The 26,817-nt window shown below is 44.5% G+C and overlaps 1 protein-coding gene across 1 annotated transcript in view; it reads left to right on the top strand.

The window, feature by feature from the left end:
- RAD51B (RAD51 paralog B) overlaps window positions 1–26,817 on the top strand; it is a 514,016-nt gene that overhangs the window by 326,691 nt on the left and 160,508 nt on the right. The window lies entirely within an intron of this gene.

Genomic DNA, 26,817 nt, shown 5'->3' on the forward strand with positions numbered 1-26,817 from the left:
TGACTGTCTATAATTTTAGGCTCTTAAAGCTCTCTTTTCTCTCTTATCCTCTCCTAATATTTTGAGGTAGTGATTTTCAACCGATGTGTCACAAGAATTTTTTTATTTTTATTTTATTTATTTTTGTTAATCCTCACCTGAGGATATTTTTCCATTGATTTTTAAGGAGAGTGGAAGAGAGAGGGAAAGACAGAGAGAAACATCGATGTGAGAGAAACACATTGATTGGTTGCCTCCTGCACCTGGGTGGGGGAGGAGCCTGCAACCAAGGTGCATGCTCTTGACCAGAATTGAACCCGGGATTCTTTGGTCTGCAGGCCAACGCTCTATCCACTGAGCCAAACCAGCTAAGGCACAAGAATTATTTTGAAATGCAATACCAGACTCTCTAGTCTGGTGCAGGGCTGGTGCATCTTCCCTTAAGGCTGGTGCACTGACCTCTTTTACCTTAGATTGTTAAATCAAAACATGACAACAGCCAACACAGCAATAGCTGTCTGGGGTGAATGAATCAAAATTACACTATTTTTTTGGGGGGGAGGGTTTAGATTGGAAAAAATATAATACATTTGTTGGTGTGCCACAGAATTTTAGTAACTAGTTTATGTGTGTCATGAGATTTAAAAAATGGTTGAAAATCCCTGCTTTAAGGTATCAAGACACCGGCCCTGGCTGGCTAGTTCAGCTGATTAGAGCATGGTCCCGATACAACAAGGTTACTGATACTATATTTAAAGATATACTTGGAGAATGAATTCTTAAAAACAATAGGCACATTCACAAAAACTTTTAATCTTCCAATAATTTTAAGTGCTTAATGTAACATTTGTTTTGCCCCACACTTCAGCTGGAATGCATCTTTCTTATTTATTCCACATGATTTCTTAGGATTGGTTTTCTCTTAAGGCTGGTGCAGAGCCCTTCGGCCCATTGGTGGGAAGACCCTGGGCTCCTCAAGGCTGTGTCTGTGGATGGTGCCCTTTAAGGACCTATCTTTCACAGCCTAGAGAAGTTATTGCCTGCATTTTTGAGCGGCTTTCTCTTTCAGAAATCTTTTGTTCCTGCCACAAGGCAAAAACAGGAAAAGAGATCTGTGTGAAAGAATGCTCTCCCTTTTCCTTTTGTGGTGATTGTATATCTTAAGACGTGGCCTCTGAAGTTCCCGGAGCTGCCTGTCTTTTAATGTAAAGGGAGCCCTTAAGCCTGTTTAGAAGTTTGTGAAAAGCCTGTGGGTGTTGGGGGGAAAGATCCGGAGAGTAGCATCAGCGTCCGTTTAATGTATTCAAGTTCCACTATGCTCTCTCTTTCTCGTATAGAATTAAAAATTTTGCAGAATTGTATTTTGCACTTGTAATCTTAGTTACGCACTTATGCAGTTTACTGTATACACATATTACTATGCAGTGTTGTAGCTATATAGTTTGTACTGGGAGGTTGAAGGGATTTTCCGGGGTAGTTTTGACTATGTAAATTTTGCCTTACTCTAGATTGCAAATCCAGTGTACAGTGCAATCCTCTGTATAAGATATTTTAAAATCCTTACTTCTCCCAAATTAAAGGAGTGGGTATAACTGGGACTCATATTTACCTATCACCCCCAAACCCGTAACAGGCATAGAGTTGGTAGTGGGCTTTGTGAGTAGCAAAAGGATGAGGCAGAAGGGACTTGTGATATTCAAACAGGAAGGGCGGTCGGGCAAGGAAATCTGAGGCAGGAGATGACGGGTCAGGGTTCCAAGGTCAGGCCGGGAGGGACTGAGAGAGGTTTCTGGGTGAGACTGTTTCTCTGGTCACACTAGCCAGGAGACCAGCCCCTGCTAGCTGGATGCTGCTCCTTTCCCTAGAACCCCTTCACTTTGTAATAATGCTGCTTGTGCCTTGTTCCACGTGAAGGACACTGTGTGTGTATTTGTGTTGTATACAGAGTATGAGGGGAAAGCAACAGGGCAGGAAAGAAGAGACAGGGAGGCCTGAGTATTGGGACTCCAAGGTTTTAGGAGCAGGTTCTGCCTTTATGGTTCTGGGGCTGGGGCAGTATTAGCTGGGGAACCTGAGATATGGGGGCCAAGGGGGTAGAAGGTTAAAATTGTGTGAACCTTCCATCCGGTATCCCAAGCCACCGCTCAGCGCCATTCCCTTCCGCCCCCCCCCCCACCTCCCCCGTTCCCCAAGTCAGTCTGTTTAATCAGACGTGGAAAGCGTTTGGATTTGGTAGTGAAGAAAGATAAACAATCTATCCCAATATATCATGTAAACTTTTTAATAAGTGCACTTGACATATATATTCATACCCCCCCTGCTATGGGATTTTCACCTGCCCCCTCATCCCAGCTCTTTTAGGAGGCTGGTAGGATTCTGAGTTGTATCCGCCTGGGTTGGCATCCTCTCCTGGACTCTTAGCCCTTAGTTTATGAGCCAGTCTTTGAGCCTCAGTTTCCTCATCTGCACGGAGGAGAGGACACTTACTTGGCTGCTGCCTTGTGAGAGTGAAGGTAGCAAGACACCTGCAAGCACTTTTCCTCAGATTTTGCAGATTGCCTGTAAAACAGACTGCCCCCGCAAGAGATCTGGAACACAAGCAATTCTCATGCATCGTCATTTCAGTCAAGACTCTTTCTTGCAGGTGATGAAAACCCTGATGTAACTAACTAGCTTGCACAAAAAGCGAATGTCTTATTTCATGGAAACCAGGGAAGACCTCGGAGTGAAAGGAAGCCAAGGGTGTGACAGCCACAGAGAAGGGATGGGATGGGATGGGCGCACAGGGCAGACAGTCCAATGATGTCAACGAATTATTTTCAATCAAAATTTAAATAAGGCTTTTGAACTTCAACCTTATTTTATAATAATATTCATGATGAATAATTAATGCTAACTTTACATTTTAGATTTACTTAATGTCGGCTACGTATATGGTAAAGATCAGCACATTTCACAATGCTTTTTTCCCCTGACTCTAGTTCTTGTTTGAACCCGTAAAACTACATTTTACTTTAAGCAAAAAAGAATAGGTCAGGCTTTCAATTCGGAAACCTGAGTCAAATCTGCAAAGTCTCCTGGCGAGGAAAGCTGTAAGACCTACGTTCTTTCATAATGGGCCTAGCCCTTCCCCCTCATCTGACATTTTCTTGTGGAAAACATCTGGTTTAAATGAGCACTAATGGCAGCCTTGGTCATCAGAAATCAGAATGGGAAAATCATAAACAATGTATAGTAGGTAAAAGGGATGCCAAAAAGCAATGCGCAGAGAAAAGTCAGCAGCAAATTTATTTAATACATACATTTCGCCTTTTGGGTGCTTGTCTTCTAACTGCCTTATACTTCTTTTTCAGGAAAGACCAGGCTCCCAAAACACAGGGGTGGGCGATTATTCCACTCTGCCAAACCCCTGAGATTGCTTTGCTAACATCCCCTCTGAGCCACGCTTATCCTTGCCACTTCATCTGGAGTCAATGAAAACACAGGAGAGAGCTCTAGGGACCAGGATGCCTTGCTAGACTAAGGGCGAGGATTGTATTTATGCAGAACGATGCCTCACAAATTAGTAGGACCGTTTGACTAGCTCTCTTCTCCTGGGAAGCAGGGTTAGAGATGTCCTGCTGTTGCACATGCCCAGTCCATTGGGACCACCCTAAAGGAAATCAGAATGCCTAAAAAGTTCCTAGTTTTGACTTATAGGCTGTTAATGGAACTAGACTCCTAACATAAGCTTAGCAATAGAATTGATCAGAGTGGAAAAGAAGAGAAAGTTCTCTGAGCAGGGGGTTATTTTGGATGGCCAGGGGTTTGGAAGAAGATTTTGGATGAGCCAGCGAGAGATACTGTGGAGTATCCCTATCAACCTGTGGGGATGCCAGAGGTATGGGAGATATCTCATAGGGAAGAGAGAAAAGGGAAAGTAGATACAAGTTGTTATTGGAACTTTGATGGAGCCTTGCGACAGTTATCAGGGGCAGGAGGTTGAGCAGGGATTAGTTCCATCAGAGAAGAGGACTGTTGGGGGTGGGGGCAGAATGCTGAATAAGATACCAAAAGACTTCAGGATCCAAGGAAAGTAGATGGCATGAAGTGTGAGAGAGGGGTTAGCACTGTGTTTAACCTTCTTTACCAGTTCTCATCTGCCTTGTCTGGATATTACCTATCTCAGATTGCAGCTATGTGTATGGTGACTGCATAGTTTAGTGGGAAAACATGGAGTATGAAGGCCTTTATCTCTTGGAAGGATATCTCCACAGTAGCATATAATACTTAACTACAGGGTCTGGTGTGAAATCAGTGGGATGATAATCTAGGCCAAGTGGATTAGATGGAACACTGGCCAGGTGGCCAGATGTCTTAGGATGAGTGGGATAGTCTCCGATTTCAGCTGCCTATCCTGTGTCCAGTTCACTTTACTAACAGGGCTTCCTATTACCCTGGTGTCTGGAGTGAGTAGACCCTTATGAGCCAGAGACCTACAGCAACTTTTATCAGTGGTTAAAATAGAATTCTTAAACTGGATTTGGAGGTAGGGTTATAATGGCAGGGTTACTGTGTCTTTGGGACAGGGATTTGTCCTCAGTAAAGTTTGATCTTGTAAATTTTATCACTCATTTATGGCTAATAATATCGCAAATAACTGGTAGGTACTATAGTTTTCAGCAGTCATTTCCTTGGGATCTGCTATGTGTTGGGTACTATGCCCTGGCACAGAGGTGACTGAGACACGGTCCTTGCTTTTAAGGTGCTCCCAGACAAATGGGACAGACTGGTGTGAAAATAACTACACAGGGTAAGGTAGTCAATGCGAGCCTATTGGTCTGAATCAAGTAGCACAGAGGAAGCAAACAAGTCACTCTAGAAGATGAGTGAAGCACTCACAGAGGAGGGAGTGGGTTGGCTGGTGTTTGAGGGATGAATATCATGCTTAGCAAAATAAGCATTATAAATATAGCGATGCTGGAAATGCAGTTACTGAGATGCCGTGCTTCCAGGCGGGGTAGCGTGTGCATACTGGATTTATATAGAGTAGATGGGCGATCCCATTCTTTCTGTTCTTTCTTTCTCTTCCTTGTCTAACACAGTGATCAGTGTTTGCACCATTGGAAATAGGCTCTAGAAACTTCCTTCTCTGGACGGGGATGGCCTTCTGATCCAAGTGTAGTTATCAGAGGCGGTTAGAAATGAGTAGAGGACAGGCTGTGGGGCCAAATTATGACCCCGCCACTTACGAACTGAGTGTCTCTGACAGGTTACATAGTTTCCTGGTGACGGTGATATCTCTCTGAAACAGGATTGAGAATGGCGCCAACCTCACAGGGCTGTTGCCTCAAGTGCATTAATAAACGTGGAAACACTTTGTAAAGTGCTGTGAAAATATGTAAATGTTATTATTTTATCAAAAACACCAGCAAGCCGTCCATTTATGTACTTCCATGTACTATGCAGAGCTGCCGAGACAGAGGACCCATGTTCCAGGAGAACAGAATCAGAATTCTGAATCGGCTTCACAATGGGAAGCCAAGCCTTGCGTTCTCAGGGCACTTGCCCGACGAGCAGACGTGTGAGTGCACCTTGGTGCATCGCCCCAGTGCGTTTCCCGGTGACCTGCGTGCTCCTCGCCAGGGGGAAGGCAGCTTGAAAAGGGGGAGAGTATGTGCTCTTGGGGTTTGCCCTTAAGAAATTTTTGCTCTTTTGGTTTGGAGCTCTGAATGCGAGTGATGCAGTTAATTCAGATCTCCAGAGTAGCCCTAACAATAGGACAACTGTAAGAACCACAGATACTAAGTACATACCTCAATTTAGGCAACCAAGGGAGGGCAAATATATATGGCATTGCATGAAAAAAAAATCCCCTATGCAAACCTGGAAGCATAATTTAATGTCATAGCATTTAACAGCAGAAGAATGATGACAGAGAGGACATGTTTACCACTAGAAGATTCAAATGAAATATTAGTCTTCTGGACAAAGGCAGTAGAAAGAGAATAAGGAAGATCAATAATTTGTTTATGGAAAGCAAAATTGGGAGATTACATTAACATCAAAATTTTAGAAACTTAATTTACATACAGTGACGTGGAAGGCTTGATGAGTTTTGGCAAATGTGTCCACTTACTAACCACATTTTCTTTACCCCCAAAAGTTCCCTTAGGTTCCCTGGCAATCTGCCTCCCTCCCCAGCCTAGGCAAACACTGATTTGCTTTCTGATCCTATAGTTTTACTAAAGTTTAATTTATATTTTGCTAGTTAACAGAAATGATGATAGTTGGACATCATCAAAATTTAGGATTCGAATCCTACCTCCTTAGAAAATGAAATTTCAAAAACTTCCCTGAGCCTTGGTTTTATTAAATGAGGATAACAACAACTTTTCTATTCAACTCAGAAGGTTGCTATAAAAGAATCCAAAAAGATAATGAATGAGAATTAGGTATTTAGGATTTGATGGATTCTTTAGCAAGTATTAATATTAATAAAAAAGTATAGCACTTCTAGATACGAGCCATTTTTAGAGGAATTTCCATGCCAGAGCTGCTGAGGTGCCTACATGGACTCCCGAGGGCGAGCGCCCCCTGGTTACGGAGGAAGTTCTCTGTGAAATAGTTGGTTGGCTCATGTCTCTAGCTGACAACAGAGGGTATAATCTATTCAGCTGAAAGTCTGAGTTAACATCAGTTTTAGCATATACATCACTTGAGGTGTGAATGTAACATAAAAACGTTCACGGTGGCTACTGCTTTCCTAATGCTTTATCATAATAAACTAAGCACCTTATTTCATGCCCAAGTTCCCACTGCCCCGATTCTGAGGCCTGTCAGTTTTAAAGTTGCCACTTATTTTTGAGTGTCCACTGACTTGTTTATTTACCCCTTTTGTTATTGAGCTGAAAATCACATCATCTAAAACTGACCATTTTGAAGTGTATAATTTGGTGGCATTTAGTATATTCACACTTGTAAGGTTCCCATTTTACACAGATATAACTGAATTTTTCAGATGTCAAGTCATCAGACTTGCACGTTACGTGTATCAGCTGCTGTTATAAATTGCCATTCTTTTAAACAAGTGACCTAAATGCCATTTTTACTGAAAATCGTTGGGTGGAGAGCAGAGTTTAACATATGTAGGATTGAGGTCTAACATCCTTTGAACAGCAGGAAGGGAATGGACATGCCTGCTAGCCAGAGAAACCAGGCCAATATTACCTTCCCTCTCACTGTAGAGACACTTGACAGATTCGGGTCTTGCTTGTTTTTCTTGGGTGAGCTGTTAGAGTGTGTGTGTGTGTGTGTGTGTGTGTGTGTGTGTGTGTGTGTGTACACAGATCACGTGTAGACCGTGCCTTTTCAAAAAAGACAAATGATCACCAGCTGGTCACTCTCACTTCCTCCTGTGGACATTTTGTAGCTTCCCCATCGGGAAGTGAAACTGGTGGTGTGTTGGAAGAGATTGAAATTTGCTGAAGTGGATTTAGCCAAGTGGCTGTTTATGGATGACCTTTGCCTTCTTGGGGGTGAAAGCAGGAGGAGTTACAGAACCCTGGCAGAAAGGTCACATCTCATTACAATTAGCATCCTAAACCATGGGCTTTGTGGGTTCTCTCACCTGAGACCAGGATGAACCAGACTCCGAAGGCCTTGGTTTGAGCTCTACCTCTAACATCTCTATATATGTGAAGACAGTTTTGTGTAGCACTGTGGACTTTTGCTCTTTTATCTTCCCTCTGAGATTTTCAAATCCTCAAAGGCACCCTGCCTCTGTACTTTACACAACATTACTTTTTCATCCTGTTTCTGCACTGCATTTGGTAGAGATATTATAGGCACTTGCTGACCGACAGAGTGGGACCCATCCCACCTTGGATGAACTGGAATTCTATTTGAAGGTGTTTTCGGCTAGAAATACTCTGTGTTGGTGTTATTGCTGCTGATAAGATTCAGCGGGAGCAGTGTGATCAGGCACCTTCTCTGCCCGGGTGTCACCCTCCGGCCACCCCGAGAGGATGGGCTGTGAGAACACGCCCCAAGCTCCAGTCTAGACTCCAATGTGGGGTCTTCTGTGCTACATTTTTGAGACTTTGGGTTTTGGTCTCTCATCTCTTAGCAGCCTGAAGAAGAGCTTTAGTGGATATATCCTCCCTCTCTCCCTCCCTCTATCCACCCCGCCCCCTGCTCCTTTCACCAAGAGAGACTATATTCTCATGAATATTTTAAGTAGGTTTCACAGAACACAAAATCTGTACCTTCACAAAGGGGATTAAAACTCCAATGTTGGAGTTTTAATTCCTCAGAATCAGCACATTTTAAAACATAAAACAGATCATGTCAGACTCCTACTTGAAACCAGCCAGCGGCCTCCACCACCCTTAACACCAAACCCAGAGCCACCGTGCTGGCCTCCAAGACGCTGCCTGCCAACCTTGCCCAGACCCCTCTTCTCACTCGCTAGTCCAGCCTCTGGCCTTGGGTTCTTAGAGCCCCCAGCCTGTTTCTGCCTCAGGACCTTGCTACTTGTCTCTTCTGCCCGGGGCTCTGCCCTGAACTCTGTGCCACGTCAGAGTTGTCCTCAGATCTCAGCCCAAATGTCCTCTCTCAAGCCTTCTCTGGCCATTATACCAGGAGCCCCGCACCCAGTATTTTATTTTCTTATGTCACCTATCATATCCAAGATTGCCTGGCTCATCTCCCGGCTTCCTTGTCTGCTGCTGGACCCTGGTAATGGTGCGCACTCATGCCCGGGGCAGGCAGAGGCTTCGTTAGCCCTGTCTGTGCCGCAGTTCTCGATCTTAGAGCAATGCCTGCCCCCCAGTTCGAGCTCCGTAATCATGTGACATGGACTCAGGGAAGGCTGGAATCTGAGGTTATTTACCTCTCTCTCGGCTGGCGTTTCCTTCTCTCTTTCTCTGTTTCTCTGTCCTGTATTTTGCAGGAACTGCATCCTGAAAAGCGGTGTGATGTAATGTTGGAGCATGGGCCCTGGATCAGGGCTCTGGGTTCACCTGTCACTTGATCTGAAGCTCTGGTCACACACAGCTGCCAACTGGAAACAGCTACTGTAGAGCCACTCTTTCTCCATTGGCCAGCAAGTCATGTGTGTACTTACTGACATTAACTCTGGTGGCAGCTTTTCACCCTTACCTTCCAGGACCAGACTGCTTCCTCAGTTCCCTCACTTGTGAGATGCCCTGTGATCTAGCCCAGTGTTCGGCAAACTCATTAGTCAACAGAGCCAAATATCAACAGTACAACGATTGAAATTTCTTTTCAGAAAGCCACATTTTTTAAACTTAAACTTCTTCTAACGCCACTTCTTCAAAATAGACTCGCCCAGGCCGTGGTATTTTGTGGAAGAGCCCCACTCAAGGGGCCAAAGAGCCGCATGTGGCTCGCGAGCCGCAGTTTGCCGACCACGGATCTAGCCCAATACAGGAGCGGCCCTATAGGATATATATTGCTCTATCCTCAGATGTGGCCAAAGAAATGTGCTGTGGACTGGAAGGGGACGATGGTCAACTAGGAGTCACTCATAGAGGAGGCCAAGTACCAAAATTTAGGGCTTAGCTTTAGCTCTTCATTATTAGAAAGTTGGGACTTGAAGGATGCGTTCTCTGGGTTTTCCTAATAAAGGAATTGTTTTTTATTTGGATTAAGAAATCATGTCTGTGGCTTCCCACAGTCATAGCTGAACTCGCAGATGACCTTGCAGTGTAATGAGCTCTGACAGCAGGATGGCCCGGGCTTCGTGCATCATGGACAGTGACGTGCAGCTTGCCTTGTTGGTTTTGCTGGCAATGTCACGTTTGGGTCACAGGAGGTCAGCCAATCTGACAGTTATGCAGAGCACTGTGATGGGAATAGTTCTGTAATGCTAACATCTGTAGGCAGAGCTTCATGAAGACGTCACCCAGATCACCGGGGAAGGCCACTTTCTTTGGGAGCTAATTCTTGCTAGGAAAAGTATTTAGCCTTTTTTTCTTCCTTGCCTACTCATAGCCTCCCATTCGTACCATTTCCACCTGTAATGGGGGACCGGCTGTATGTATATACTTCTGGTCGCCTTGCAGTATACATTTTTGGCATATAGATGGCAACACCAAGACCCGTGGCTTTTTAAATTTTTTGCTTCTTTGGTATTTCTACATGAGATAAGATGTGAAAGAGTTAGAGGATTTCTCTTTTAAGATTTCTGGTGAGGCAATATAGAACTTACTGATATCGCCATGCCCGCTGCCCTCAGCTCCCTAAGCCTAATTTCTCCTTTCATATTTCTCCATTTCTATGACACCTCTCTTTCCGCTCGGATTAAAATTGCAACCTGTTCCCATACCTTTATACCAGCAATTTTCATCCGGTGTGCCCAAGAATGTTTAAAACATGCAATACCTGACCTTTTTCTTAGATTGTCAAATTAAAAAAAAAATGACAACCATCAGCACAACAAACTTTGGCTGACAAACTTCTCCACGTCCTTCTGATGTATTTTTTATTTAAATTCTATTTTTCATTGAAGTAAAACATGTATATTGTTTTCAAATCTTATAATCATGTGGACTTACACTGAAAACCAGGGTTTCCCTATCCCAAGTCTCCTTCTCCCTTTGATTCTTACTCTCAGGAAGCAGCCTCTTTCAAATCACTGAGATGCTGGTTCTGGCTAGATACCTCCATATTTCCCAATCATATGCTTGACTTGCTATTTCTTTTTTTCTATTGGAGATGACGTCTATAGAAGATGGCCATTGCACAGTTCCACCACTTTCTCTTTCAGTTTCACTCTTCACCTTCTTTCCAGTATGGTCATATCTTGATATTTAGTTAAAACTATATTTAGCATTTATTTTATTGTGCCAGTGTAAGTACTCATGGTGACCTACTAAATGCAGCATGATTATTACCTTCCTCCCTCGGCCCCTCCCTCCCTCGCCTTCTTTCTTGTTTGTATTTTTAAATTTCTCTCTAAAACATATATTTCTCCACCTGTTTTCCATCTTTAAATTGATAAGGGCAGCTCTGGCCGGGTGGCTCAGTTGGTTGGAGCATCAGCCCATACACTGAAAGGTTGCGGGTTAATTCCCAGTCAGGGCACATACCTGTCAGGGCACGAATGGGAGGCAACTTATTGATGTTTCTCCCTCACATTGATGTTTCTCTCTCTAAAATCAATGAATGTTCTCAGGTGAGGATTAAATAAATAAATTTATAAAGGCATTTGAAATCACGTCTTCACCATATCTAGAAAAATTAACAATTCATTAATATCATCTAATACACAGCCCATATTCACATTTTCCTGATTGGCTCAAAGATGTCCTTTTACAGTTGGTTAGTTTGAATAAGGATGTAAATAAGGGAAACCAATTGCATTTAGTTGTTATATTTTCTAAATTTCTTTTATTCTATAACAGTCAACCCCTCCTTTATTTGTGACATGGATTTGTTGGAGAGATTGGATGTAGAATACTGCCCATTCTAGATTAGGCTAATAGCTTCCTTGTGATGTTGTTTAACTTGTTCTTCTTTATGCCATGAATGAGTGGTTATTTGATTAGATTTATTTTTAGGCAAAAAATATTCTATAGGTGATGCTATGTACTTCCTATTTTATCATGCCATGAGGTAGTACTATCTGGGTAATCATCTTTAATGGTATTAGTTTGATCAGTGGATTCAGAAGATGGTAACCAGATCATTCCATTGCCAAACTCCCTATCATCTTTCCACCTAATGATGACCCTTACCTAGATCCATTATTTTATGGGGCATGGAATCTGTCCTTTCATTGTGTGGTTCTGTTCTAAGCCAATAAAGTGCTGATAATCTAGTTCAACTCCAGAAGGTCACCTTATTTTCCTTACTTTCAAGTCTTGGTTGGGGTCAGGGGACTTCTCTGTGACCCACATATACTATCAAATAACTGGCTGAATTTACATGAAAGTAAGATGCTTACACTATATAATAAAAGCCTAATATGCTAAGTTTCTGGTCAGCCGGTCGGCTGCTTAACCAATCAAAGCATAATATGCTAATGATATGCTAAGGCCGCTCAACCGCTCGCTATGACGTGCACTGACCACCAGGGGGCAGTCAGTCAACCAGTTGCTATGACATGCACTGACCACCAGGGGGCAGATGCTCCAACCGGTAGGTTAGCTTGCTGCTGGGGTTGGGCCAATTGGGACTGAGCGAGATGGGCCATACATGCCCTGGACCCCTCCTATGGTCCCTCCCTTGCTGACCAACCTCCTGCATCCCTCCCTGCCCTCCCCCCGCCCCGATTGTGCCCTGGTGGGGTCCCTGAGGCTGGCCTGTGCCCTCTTTCAATCCAGGACCCTTCGGGGGATGTCAGAGAGCCAGTTTTGGCCCAATCCCGCAGGCCAGGCCGAGGGACTCCACTGGTGCATGAATTCATGCACTGGGCCTCTGGTATATTATATTGATTAACATTTTTATTTAGACATGTAGTTAGCTTTGCTGTTGGCTTTTAAAACATAAATAGAAAAATGGAAAGCTTGTCAGTCATGTTGAAAAGTAACTGGCAGGGGGAAAAAAGGATGTTTGTGAAGTAGTGGAACAAATCAGGGGACTGTGCTTTGGCTTATAATACCTCCCTTCTCCAGGGTGGAAAGACTCTGAGGTCTAGTGGGGTCTTTGTGCCTGTGAGGGAGGTGGAGGGAAGCTTCCAGAAGGGACACTGATGACACAGTCTTTGAGGACTTTTTGGTTGTTTTGTTTTAGTTTTTACTCCCCTAGTTTGCTGAGAAGTCTTTCATAAAGATTTTTCCTAAACCCTGTTGCATATGATCTTGGGCTTTTCCTTCCCTCTCTAATGGGCCTGGGGACTCTTTGATGTGTTTTAGCAGAATTTAGCTTCTAAATACAATTTGAAACTTAGCTCTACAGTTTGAAATACACACACACACCCCGGCTTTCTCAACCGACCTTTTTTTTTAACTTTAAAAACCTGCCCTGTAGGAACCAACTTCAGGGGCAGGACAGACCTATAGGCCATAAACATGCATCTCCTTCCCGAAAGGCTGGGATGTGCAGACGTGAGAAATTGCATGAGGAGGGAGTCCTCTCCAGGTCTCCATCCTTATCAAAGTCCTCCCTTTAGAGGCAGATGAGTTCCTGGTATAAATGCCTGTCTGTTATCTTGGAAAGATAAAGATTGGCTACCTTTTTAGTAACTTCCATCATTCCAGAGTTTAAAGTCCTCCTCTGAAATACTCTGCAGATCCAAGTTTTCATAATATTGAGGCCTCTTCGGCCATTTGAAATGACCTTCCACGTGCCTCTCAATGACCAAATTGTGCCCTTCTTTCAAGGCCCAGATCAGATGACACTTTCCCTCAGCCTCCCAGCGAGATGCCATCACTTCCCATCCTCTAGACGCCCCAGCTCTCTCTCTATCCTTTGACAAGAGTGATTTGTCCCTTCCATTATGGTTCGGTCACATACTCATGTTACTTCTTTTTATCAGAAAAATATCAGTCTTTTCTTTGTATTGACCATAAGTTATATTTAATAAATATCTTATCATTTTACATTTTACTAACTTAATTACTTGGGCAACTTTATTTTATCCGATGTTCTGCTCATATTTCAGCTATGCTTCAGATATCTGTAGGGGAATCTGTCCGTCAGAGGGAGAGCCAGATTTTCTGTTTCAGAAGAGGGAAGAAAGCATGTGAAGAAAAATTAACATGGATTTGGGAGTCAGAAGACCAGTTTCAAGACTCACTTCAGCTCTTCAGAGTCAAGGAATGGGCGTGTCACTAGGAACCCCTTTTGGTAACATGGAGACCTGTGCAGGAGTTCCCTAAGATGTAGTTAAGGTTTAGTTCATTGGAAAGAGGGGCGGGGAGAAAGGACTGTGTAGATGTAGGAGCAGTCATGGGTGGTGCAGAGATGGAGTCTTGGGCTCTCAAAGCCCTTCTGGTTAGTGCTGGCTGGGGACAGGAGGTCTCCCAGGGGTTGCACTCTAGTTGTGCTGGGAATGATGAGTGCACAAAGCCCAGGGAATACTCGGGGCAGAGAGAAGATGGTGGGGCTTGGAGAGGGAGCCTAAATATGCACTTTACTCTTTATCCTCCTCGCGGTCTTGCCCTGAACCTACCTAGCCCCAGCTATGCTTTCTCTCACTTCCTGCTTCTGTTATTCTCTCTTGGGAACTTCTTGGCTAAACTAATGAGTGGGGCCACTTCTAATAAACCATAACCAGCACTTACACTGAACCTCACATTAGAAAGGGAGGGCCACCTCAGAGAGCGACAGAGGTTCTAGCACTATCGATAGTCGCCTCTGCAGAGAACATAAGTGAATCCATGTTCTCCATGCACTGGGCACCTCCACTGCACAGGCAGCTGGTCCTTGTTTCACAAAGACGTTGGGAACCACTTGGAGGTAATTCCTTTACCATCCGTCTGCTTCTTTCTGGGAGGTACACTCCCCTTCAGGATCAAGGGGGTATAAAGAGCATGGGATCTGGCATCAGGGGACTTGGGTTTGGATCTGTTTATGTGCTGTAAACTTTAGGCTAGTTACTTTCCTCTCAGATGTGGAAAGAGATGTAATACCTCCATTATTGCTAGATGGTAAGGAGGTTCAGGTGAGATTTTATATTCATACTAGTGGCCCAGCATGCGAAATTGTGCGCAGTAGGCCGCCCGCCGCTTCCGTGGGAGCCAGCGGGAACCAGCAGGAGCCGTGCCGCTTCCACAGGAGGGAGGTGGGTGGGAGCCGCCACCACGCATGGGAGGCGGGAGTGAGCTGCCACCGCCACCCATGGGAGCTGGGGGGGAGGGACCAAGAGGTCCTCCATGTATCTCCTGGTGACTGGTTGCACACGCAGCCCCGCCAACCCGCACACGCCTCGCCATGTGTGCAGCCCTGCCCATCCGTGTGTGCCTGCTGTGCATGCAGCCTCCTGCTGATTGGTCGTTATGCGTGAGGACATGACAACCATTTGCATATTAGCCTTTTATTATATAGGATATAATAGCACCTTCATTATTCTAAAGCACCATAAGGAATATTTCCCCGTTACCAACTTATTTCAAAGGCTACATCTTACACAGGTGAGAATCAGAGCCCATGTTGTGGTCTAATGGCTGACTCTTCTCTTACAAGTGTGAGCAGTTCCCTACACTTCCCGGAACCTTGCCTTCCTCTCCTGTGAAATGGGCATGAATACTGGTTGTCTAGAGAAGAAACTTATCTAGAGTGGAAAATATGCCAAGGAGACCAAGGACTGGTGATTATGCTATTTCCAGTACTACCTAATTAATTTTTTCCAGCAAGATTTAGAATGCCACAGTAGTTTTCTGGTGTCATGCTTGAACACTGTCTATCTGGTTGAAAGAAGTGATTTTGGAGTCCCATAGATGTTGCTGCTTTTTGCAAGTTAGGCAAGTAACTGAATGCACGTATCCTTAAAGTAGAAGAATAATGTCACCTCCTTGTAGGGTCGCAATGAGGACTAAAGGAGGTCATGTGAATAAGCCATCAAGCATGGTGTTTGGCATCTGGTGGGTACTCAGTGTTAGATTTCTTCCTCTACACCAGGGGTGGGGGACGTGTGGCCCATGGGTTGTATAAGGCCTGTGAAATCATTTGGTCTGGCCCTGCCAAGGCATTAGGGATGAGTTAATTAAATATTTACCCAACTATAGCAGGCTGATGTTTAAGTTGATAATTTTGTATGGCCCTCAAATGATATTATAAATATCCAAATGGCCCTTGGCAGAAAAAAGTTCCCCACCCCTGCTCTAGGCTATCTAATGCTCTTCCATGTTACCCTCATCAAATAGCATTGACTAAAAGTTCCAATAAGGCCCAGTACTAGGCGCTTTTACTTTAACAGGGTTCTAAGGGAAGGTCAGGTTGAGGTAAAGGGCGGAGGGAGCCAGTCATGTTTGTTTATTTCATAATAAACAATAGTGGTAGCTCATCTCCTTCCCCTGGTCCTGAGCCTGCTGAGTCACTGTCCGGCCCCTTGGCCCCATGATCTCTGGCTGGGTCTATGGAATACAGCAAAACCCACAAGAAACCAGCTCTAATAAGTGGCAGAGCATTTTGAGGGATTTTTGTTTGCGTTCCTGTGCTTGCTCTCCTGGCAAGATAGGAAACCTTTAATGAGACTTTTCCTAAATGATGCTGCATGTGCAATGCGGATTTTTTCCCCTCTGTTCTCCTACTAAATGACCATTTCATGAGGTCTCTTTTCTTTTCTTTTTTTTTCTTCTTCTTTTCTGCTTCTCAGTACATTCCACAAAGAGCTTATTCCTCTGCTGGTTACTGATTGATGGTTCTACTCTGTGTGCCCTTTAATTTTGCAATAAACCAACAAGGAGTTGAGACCACAAACTTAAAGAGAATTGACTTATTTATTTGACTGGATTCACTGGAGCGACAGGCAGACTTAGTCATTTCAGTGTGGTCCTGGGGAGGGCAGGACGAGTCCATGGGAAGGAACACTGGGCTGTAAGTTAGACAGGAGACAGGCGAGAGCTTACTTGTCCCGCCCGTTCCAGGGCAGCGGGGCATCCGTTCTCCGCCTCTCAGCGGCGGCCCTTTCCAGGCCCAGTGGAAGCAGGAAGTCTTCCACAAGACTCGCCACAGATCCAGGATTCTGAATTCATTGGGACTTTATTTGTTGGAAATGGATAGCCACTGCCTGTGGGTCCTGTGCCCCTTTTTTTCAAAGGGATCATAAAGGACTGCAGGGCCCTGCCTAGGCTGGGTGCCCTCAAAGACCAAGAACGAACCTCTGCCTCCATTACCACCTCCAATCCCGCTGTGGTTTCACCCCAAGGCCAGGGGCTCCATCAGATGTCAGAGGCACGAACACACTTCATGCATTGACTATCAAATACACTAAGAATCAATGAACTCTTTTCTTATTTAGCATCACCATTGTACGTATGGAGTGACCAGTCTGAAAATAACACAAACATCATTTGAAGTAGAAAAACAAGAACAAACTTCTTGAATGGTTCAAGTGGGTGCTAAATTAACTAAGGATAGCCCCTGTTTGAAAACATAAATGCTATTATCATTCCTGTGTCAGTCTTACTCCTTGCCCAGGGCTACTCCCTATGAGTTGAAGTGAAGCTGGAAGGACAAACTCGCGCATGGAATGTGTCCCAGCTACAAATTCCTAGTCCAGAGCCCAGTGTTGGTTGTGGCTCTACCACATTTAACCGGCTAACTGCCTGTTCTTACTCTGCTCTTATGTGGTGACCTTTCTTCTGAAACTCTTGTCATCACATTTGAGCAGAAGTGAAAATATTAGTAGAGTGGTTCGTGGCGAAGACAGAAATAGAACCCAGGAGTTTGCGCCCTTTCTCTCGCCATACCTGCTGGAGCATGCTTCCGTCCCGGCCTGCTGACGGTTTCCACCTCTGCCAAGCAGCCTGCTGAGAGTTCACCAGCTGCCTCTTGCTGCTGAAACTCTGGTTCTTAAACATTCTGTTCAGGTTTCCTTGACATGAGACGTTGCATTAAACAACGTGAGACTTGGTCAGTCTGAAATCAGCAACTGCTCTGCTCTGAAGAAATGAATCATCAGATGCCCATGAGGCGATGAGTGTTCATGCCGAGAATCTTTTACGTGGTAGAGCCAGCGAAGGCCAAAGAGCCAGACGGGCTGGGTGTGAATCGGACCCTCCCACATGCTATCTATTTGGTTTCAAAAAAAAAAATTGCTCAACTTCTCTGAACTTTAGTTTCCTCATCTTCAAAACTAGGATAATGGTGTTTACCGCACTGAGGTGTGAAGATGAAATGAGTTAATGTATGTTCATCACTTGATACAGGGTCTGATACATTAATTGCCTCCCAGCTCCCTTCTCTCCTTTAGAGTGGGGACAGGGATCTGGAAGCACACAAACTCTCATAACATGTACACTGGAGGGAGAGAGAAGAATAACATACGTGACATAATGAGAGAAAACTCGTACGAAATTACTTGGTGTTGATTCTAAAGTGGGAGCATTAAGAACTGAGAGGTCAGTTGGGCCTTGTGTAGTTAGGAAAGATTTCATGGAAGAGGTGGTATTTGAACTGCCCCCAGGAAGATGGATAAAGCAGGACATTTCTGAGTGGCACACTTGGGCTGGGGCTGAGGGCCAGCGGGAGCTATAAGAAATACAGATAGAATGACATTGTCACAGCCTCAGTTTTTCCACTGAAGAGAATAATAAGTAAAAAGCTCATATTTGTTAGGTACCTGCTAGGTATTAGGCACTGTTGTAAGTGCTTTATATGCCAATCATTTATCCTTACCACAGGTACAATTGTTATCTTAATTATGCAGTTGAAGAAAGTGAGGCACAGAGAGATGGAGTAATTTACCTGAAATTGTACAGGTAGTAGGTGGTGGAGCTGAGGTGGAAACCCAGGAGGTCTGACTCCAGAGCCCACCCTCCTAACACACAACGGCTGCTTCATTAGTTCCCAGCTTCCCTCACGAGGTCGTGAGGGGCAACTAAGACCACTTGTGAGCATGCTCTGAAAACGAAAGCACCATAGCACTCTGTGCACTTATATGGGGCGGGGTTAGCTGCACATGCGCCTCACCATCCCCTCTAGCAGCTCAGAGGCCTGCTACAAGCTTCGCTTTCCTTTAGGGCAGTACTCCAGGGGGCTATTCCCAAGCACCAGAGTGGGCGTTTGTCATCTGGCATTAGGGCTTGTGCCTTGCATGTGAGCTGTCCTTGGCTAGGACATGGTTTTATGGGCCTGTAGCACGTGATTGGGAGTTGGCTTGTCGGTGACCATGATGGGATATCTCCACTCCAGGGGCATTGCCATGGAAGGAAGCTGCCCCTGCTCACCATGTAAATATTTAGTCATTTTAATGTATTTGTTCTGGACCTATTCTTGCGTCTCTCCTATGTTGACTCTGTTTAATTGTAGGTTATTATTGTTTGTCTGTTATTGTTTATTTGCCATTTATTTAAGTATGGACATAGCATTGATTCTACTCCCACACCCACCTCACCCCAACTCCTTTAAAACAAAACAAAACATCTGACACAATATCCTTCCTTGAGGGTTATCAAATACACAGTTTTTGTTCAAAAAGCATTTCTGATGAGGCTGCTGCCTTGGGAATTAGTTCCTAGGCAGACAGTTAACCTCCTTTTGGACAGATAGCAAGTCACCTTTGCTCCCATTTGATGCCAGAACTGGCTGCACACCTCAGTTCCAGAGTCTGGAGATCCTCGGTGGCATAGAGGTAGGAGGCACAGACCAGCGCCGCCATCCTCCTGTGGAGGTTTCCCGCCAGGGGGTGAGACCGAGGCCTGTCTGGGCTTCAGCTTCTCCCTGCTGTAAGCCATGGTCTGTGCAGCCGCGCTGGGGCTGGAGAATAGCAAAGCGCTGTCTTATCAGGCTGGACTCCCCCAAGAGCAGTATTTTCACACAACCCTTCACCCCCCAGGGAGCAAGTGACTCAACAGAACTGTTTTCTTGGTTTCAAATGAGTCTGAGGAGGGGAAATCAGTTAATACCGTAGCAGCCGTCTGTGATGGACTGATCACAAAGCTGTGTCTTTCTAATCCTCCTTACAAATCAAAAGGAGGGGAATCCCCAGGGCCCAGGAGTGCCCATGAATAGAAAGCACCATCAAATGACAAAAACACCTAAAAAGGTCAGCAGAAACTCAGGGGGCTGCTGGAAATTCACCTCGCCTGCCTGTCTGTGGGGCTCAGTGGGCAGCCAGGGAGCGTGGGCTGAGACAAACAAACCCCGCCAAAGCCGACTGGGCCACCGGAAACGTCCAGGGCAGTGGCAGGGCGGTTTCTTCCACGTCCCTGAACCTCAGGGGCATCCGACAGCTGGCCTTGTTCCTCTCCGAGTCCCGGCTGCCGGAGACCTCTCGGGTCCGTGCTGACCGAGCAACGGCACGCGGTTGCTGAAGCCATCGAAGCTGCTGTGAGCGCACACGCAGCTCCCCAGTGTGTGTGCGTGCGTTTCCTGCACTGACAGGATGCCGCGAGGTTGGCTGAAGGTGGAAACAGCACCCCAGCCCACTGTCTGTGGCCTCGTTACCACTGCCGTTCCACCTGAGACCCGGAACCGACACGTGCTGACCTCACATGAGCGTGGAACAGCTCTTCACGCCTACGCCCGGCTCGGTAGTTGCTGGCCCAGGGTTTCCGCTCCGTCCCCTGCGTGTGCACCCTGCAGAAGTAGGCCAAGGAGAAAGCCGCTCCGCCGTGCCACACAGCTTTCTCTCGTGTTTATTTTGGCCACATGGCAGGTGCAGTCCTACCTCAGTGCATTTCCTCTGAACTCAGTGGCCTGGGCAATGGCTAACATGAGGAGGGAGAGGTATTATTATCCACCTTTTGTGATGGAGCGTGTTTGTGCAAAGCTGTGGGGATTCTTTTCCTCCATCTGTGTTGCCTTGTGCTGGGTCAGTGTCTTCTTTAGGGACTTATATGGAGCAGAGTGTTTCTCTAGCTGTGCCTGTGAATTTCACAGTGAACACTACCAAAGGGATTTTTTTCCCTCCAGGTCCTTAAGAAGAGGTGTGAATTTTATGAAGATTTCTCCCTCATTCTTTTTCTCCCCCCAACCCCCTCTAACTGTGCCACTGCCAATTAGTTCTGTGTAGGATTTCTTAAGGTTGGAGATGATTAGAATCAAAGATAATGGATAAGTACAACACCAATACCAATTGAAATGTGCAACTTTTTGTTTTTTTTCATAGCAGCCTGCCACATTATAGTCATAACACATTCACTTTCTTCACGTTTTCTGTGGACTTAACACTTTTAGGTACAGAGAGTTTAGGGGCATTTCCCAGCATTGCACAGCAGGTGAGTGACAGAGCCAGAAATAAAAGGCAGCTGCCCGACTCCCATAGCAGTGTCTTCTTCTAGCCAAAATGAAGTTTGATCCTTTGACCACAAATATTTCAAAAGGAAAATCCCCCACAGCCTTTCAGACTTTCCCAGAAAACAATCGTCACGCCGACCTTCACGATGGAAATAGCAGGCTGCAATCCTAGAACCTTATCAGGTCCTTATTCTCGAGCTGACAGTTGATATTCTCTGGGCTGAGGCTAATGAAGAATTATTTTCCCCATAATGAAATGATTTCTAATTTTCCAGAGCTTGGCAAAACTAAGCCCGTGAATAGTAAAACCAGATTTCTGATGCTCAAACTCCAAAATATTTGGTCTGATTTCTCACAACCAATATTGGAGATCAATTTTCAAAGCTACAAGTGATGGGAAGGGAGTTGTCAGGGGAGTTGCAAGGGTGACTCTAGATCCATCTTTGGGGAGGACATATCCTTGTTCCCTTCCACTCTTCTTGTCCTTTTCCTTCTGCCTCGTACCCTTCCTTACCCCGTTCCCCCCCCCCCCCCCCTTCCCTCTTTCTCCAGCTCCTACCACAGCAGATGGGTAGGGGAAGACACCGTCATGGTTGGAAAGCAAGAGGAGAGTTTGGTGAAAACCACTCCAGAGCCTTTCTCTCAGGCCTTGGTGATGAAAGGACTCGATGAACCTCAACAGTTTCCCACAGGAAAATTCTGGCCTGTCTCCTTACAAGCAAGACATTGAGCAACCCTTAATGGAGCAGGATTAAAATTCAGGATTTCTGACTTATCCAAGGCCTCTGCTTGGATAGAAAGGCTAGGTCACGGTCATAGCTGTGGATCAGAATAATTTTAGATACCCAAGGTCACATTGTTAAAAAGTGCACTTTAAGCTGATAGACCATTTTTTAATGCAAAAAGAGAGAAAATGAACGATGCCTCCAGAGCCCGTGAACTGCAGAGCCCTGTCATTCAGGTGGCTGTTTGTGGGCAGCCAGCCCCCAAGGTCCCTGTCTGTCCTTCAGGTGCTGCCTCTGGCTGCCCAGGCTGTGCAGCGGGCGGCCTGTGTACTTGGGAGCTGTATCAGGACAATCACGGCATCTAGCCCTACATGCCCAGTCAAACTGATTTTGAAACTTCTCTGATTCTCTGTGTTAGGTTGTGGCAGATTTCTGGCAAGGAGTGGGCGGGAGGAAGCGGGTGTTTTTAGGAGGAGGAAACGGGTGTTTTTAGGGGCTGAGAAATGTCCCTGAGATGCCTGAGGTTGCCTTGTGATTCCTCTAACCTAGCCTAGCCTAGCCCTAAAACTGGGTTGCACACAGACAGGAATTCCATGAAAAGTTTTTGTTTCCAAGCCTCCGGTGGGCCTTGAGAGTGACAAGCCACAAGCATCTTAGGGCACTGAAAATCCACCAAAAAGATGGGCAGAATTCAACTAGGATTGCCTCCAATGCTTGGCACTTCTGTAGAGGCTGAAGCTATTTCCCGGGTTGACTTACGGGCATTTATGAGTGTTAGAGTCCAGAAGGACTCTTGTCCCAAGATTGGGCTTGTTACAGTGTAGCATTTTGATGATTTTTTCGTGTATTCCTGGACCTTCTTTTCTAGCCGTGGACATCGAGGCCTGGAGAGCTCACCTGTTCCTGGGTCTGGGCTGGGAGTTCTCCCCTCTCTCTGCCCAGTGCTGCCTGAGGAGGGAGAGTGGGCGGGGAGGCCTGCACATCCCTATTTTGAGCGATTATTAACAATTGATCTCAGACAGGTGATTCTAGTTCATGCTATGGAAGGTGTGGATTACACAGGAAGTGGAATGAGGACATGTTTGTGAGTCCTTAAAAAAATCTTCCTTGTCAATGTTGAGTTGTGTTGCCTACCATAAGTATCTCTTCTGTGGATCAAACAGGGCCAGGTAGCCCGTTCCAGCCTATTCTGTCCCGGCTGAGCACAAACTCCCCCTTCTCTGTCCCCTTCCAAAAGTCAAATAAAAGGAGCTTCCTTCCTTAGCGGCTCCCATTGTTCCAGGGCTGTCCCATGTTCTCTCCTGTCCACAAGGGTTGAATATACCAAATAGCTACTCATGGAGGCCCCAGCAAAGATACTCCCAAATACTTCAATGTAGGGTGGATCAGACTAGACACATACATGGCCCCATAAGGCAGAATGTATTCTGGACCAGGAGCAGGAGGTGTGAGTAGGTTGTGGATATAGCCTAGATATAGTCTGGTCATAGCATAGATGAGGAAAGATGGGTCCCCATTAGACACAGGGACTAGTGGAGAGTCAGGCTCCATCAGTTAGTAGACTCTAGCTCACCAGCCCTGACCCTCGGGGCTGATGGTTCTGCTGACCAGCACACTCTGCTCCTACCCTCTTCTCTCCATGTACTTGCTCTCTTAAGCTATCTTTTTGATAGTTAGCAGAAATGAGTCACATATTTTTGTCTGCTTGTGTGTTGGTTGGTTTTTCATCCCTCCTCCTCCTGACCAAAATGGCATTCATTCCCACCCACCCATCTGCCTTACGAGGTCATTTGCTCTTTAACTGGTTCCTGTCTCTTCATTTCTTTTCTCTAGCTGATGATACATATATTGGGTATTTCTGAATCTGTACTCTGAAATTTCTTCTTTAGAGAGCTTCATGGTTCTGAACTGAATATAGGTGTTATACTGCTCTATAGAGAAGGGTGGAGTAGGATGCATTCAGAGGACCTAGGAAATGGAAGACTTGGAACCCAGGGGCATGGTCTTTGAAAGGAGAAGTCTCCCTCATCCCCCGTTTGCCTTTGGAGGGCAATTCTGAAAATGAGACTCAAGGGCTATGTGGCACGATAAAAGGGGCTATTTCCTATTCAAGTGTACCTGCAGCATCCTACAACCCAGAGAGCAGTGCAAGGAGGCCCTGGAGTGAGGGGTCCCTCCACATAGAAAGCTGAGTGGAGACAATTGTTACTCTACTTACCAGGCTTCCTATTGTCCACAATAGGTGGATGTACTCTTCTTCCTGAAGAGTAAACTAGGTAATCATAACTATTTAAAAGAATATTTCTTCCCCTTGGTCCAAGAGTCCACTCTAGTCTTTTGATTTGTAGTAGGTGGTAGTATGTGTGAGGTGGGGATGGAGGAGGGTGTTGTATGTTTTAAATAAGCCATACTTTTAGAAAAATGGCAGGTGCAATTTCAATTAAATTTTTGTTGCTTTTGGAATATATCAATAGCAACTATTTGTTCTTTGTCAGCAGTGGGCTGTATGCTGTACAAAAAGGGGGTCAGGCAAGTTACAAATCGGCAAAGAATAATTAAAGACACGATGGGGCTGACCTTTAGTAAGTATTTTCCATTGGCGAGGCACCATGCAAAGGACATTATCCAGTTTAATACTAGAAACCCCGTGAGTTAAGTATGATCACGCCCAGAGAGGTTATGAACTTGCCCAATGTCACACAGCTAGTAATTGGTAGAACCCCGGATCTGAACTCAGGTCTGTCTGACTCCAAAGCCCTCACCCTAATCACTGGTACCAAGCAAGAGAGGTTCCAGTATTTCCATGGCGGTCGAAGCAACAGGAAAGCTCCTTAAAGTGTCAGTCAGAACTCGTTGCCAGGAACCAGATAGTGTTAAGACGGTTGATAATTTGCAATAGTATTTTATAAGTTATTTTAAGACTGTAGTTTTCAAGTGTCCAGGTTGCCTCAGAGGCCAGCACATCCATAGGCTTCTGCCCAAGTTGTGATTATTTGCCCATTGGTACTATTTGGAAATGTTTCCATTCTATCATTTTGCTGTACCCAGATTTAGAAAAACACAATTCAGGAAGATGGTGTGATTAGCAACTCCCCGAGTTTGATTGCTTTGTACCTTCAGTGATTTGGACTTCGGATTCATGATGAAAAGGGAGAGGATTATTAGCAAAACCACTTAGCAGCTTGTTCTCTTGCGCTGGGCAGTGAAAATGTTTTCTTTTCCATCCACTCTCCCATTGGGAGTGGAACTGAAAGTGGTTATCTTTGGAGGTACACCTGTAGAGTAGTTTGGTTTTAGGCTGTGAAGGGTATCATTTTAATAGTTATGTGCAATAAAACCATATCTCAGTACAAGTTTCCACTTCTGGGACCAATGAAATAATAAAAGTGAGAAACAGTGGTCTGAATATTTTAGCAAGTGCCTTATCTTTTAACATACAAGTTTCTAAAGAAGACACACAGTGGCTTCACATCTTTATTTTTTCCTCTGTATATGATGACATGCTTTACAAGGTAGGTATTCAATAAATTTTTATCTTATTACAGTTAGTCTATCATTAGAGCTCTATTTATTATCACCAAGCCATCTTTTAGAAGAACCCCTTTAAAAATAGAACTTACCATACTTAGATCTCTTGGAAGTTCCTCATTGTTCTTTTTACTAGGACAGACAGATTTCAGTGGTAGGTAAAGCACATGGTATTTTCAGACCAATGTCAGGATCCTATTGGTCTTGCTTAAATGATTACTATCTTTTTCTTACTGAGAATTTTACACAAATTATTTTAATTACATAAAACTTAGAACCAATATTGGTAGAAATGATCAAGTACTACAGAATATCCTGATGTAGAAAATCGTGATGTAGTGTTTTAGGCAATATACTAACTCACTCATCTATACAGCATCATTCTGAAGGAAATAATGACAACAGTGGATTCTACTTATTGAATATTTACTCTGTGACAGACACTATATTCAGTACCTTACATGGATTATCTCATTTAATTCTCAAAACAATTCTATAAGATAGATGTTATTTTACCTATGAACAAACAGAGCTCCAAGGTTTAAGTACCTTTTCCAAGGTTCACAGGGTCAGAGTCAGCATTTGAATCCAGTTTTATTGAACTCCAAAGCCCATATCCTATATTATAAAGAGAGAAATGATCACAATCCCTAATTCATGCCCCCGAATATGAATATTTGTTTCTTTTAAGAGCTGACTGTTATTTGACCATTTCCAGCCATTTTAATTGAAGACATATCATATGTGCTTCTTACCGGTCCAAATGAAAAGTAGCAGCATAAAAGAGTATGAGCGACAGGATTAGCACGTTCTCAGTGGGATGCTGCAAGAGCTGAGCTGAGCTGTAAAGTAGTGGAGACCCCTGAGCCTAGCTGATACACAAAGACCTTGGGGAGCTTGTCTTTGCTATTAGAGGCCTTCATTTCGTCACTTGACCTTGCCATCATGCTCCCGTCTCAGCCCTCAATTAAGCTGCCATTGGCATAGGATTTATAATGTGTCACTGGCCATTCAAGAGACAGCAGCAGAGGTGTGGCTGAAAAGCTGAACAATAAAGAATGGAATTGATTTTCATTTCTGTTCAAATCAGGAAGATAACAAAACCATAACTGACCCTGGGACAAAACAAGACAGCCCAGCTAGGTGCAAATTTCAGGTACTAAATGCCTAGTAACCTTTTCAGAAGGTACATTTTCTCTGACAGACCAAGATGCTCATGGTTTATTTCTGCCCAAACCTTAGGAAACGATCAGTGTTGGTGATGCCGAGCTTTTCCAGGAGAGAATCTGTATCTCATTTTTCCTGTCGGTTTCTAAACAATAGAATACATTTTATAAGTGAGAATTTTTAAGGAAAATAACAGTTGTTTTTTTTTAACTGAACCAAATGTAAAAATATAGCATGGCCACGGACCACATGAATGAGGTAATTTTAGAGTCTTTTTTCTAGGAATTTTGAGTGTTATGAACTTTATTTTGCACGGGTAGGATGATATTAGTTTGTGTTTTAAGTAAATAGTGAGACTGGAATTCTTTTGTTAGACTATAATTAGTTCAAAAGAAGAGTGTTCTTCCTTTAGGGATGAATCTTATTTTAATTTCATAAATTCGGAAATACAACTCTGACTTTTGATTTAACAAGGTAAGAAGCCACAGGTACCCTAATTTTAAATTATTACTTTTATTCAGTACTAGTAACTAGGGTTGTGGATATAATTTTAAAAATGAAAGTTTAA

This window comes from Cnephaeus nilssonii (genome assembly GCF_951640355.1).
Source record: "Cnephaeus nilssonii genome assembly, chromosome: 4".
NCBI classification, from domain to species: Eukaryota; Metazoa; Chordata; class Mammalia; order Chiroptera; family Vespertilionidae; genus Cnephaeus; species Cnephaeus nilssonii.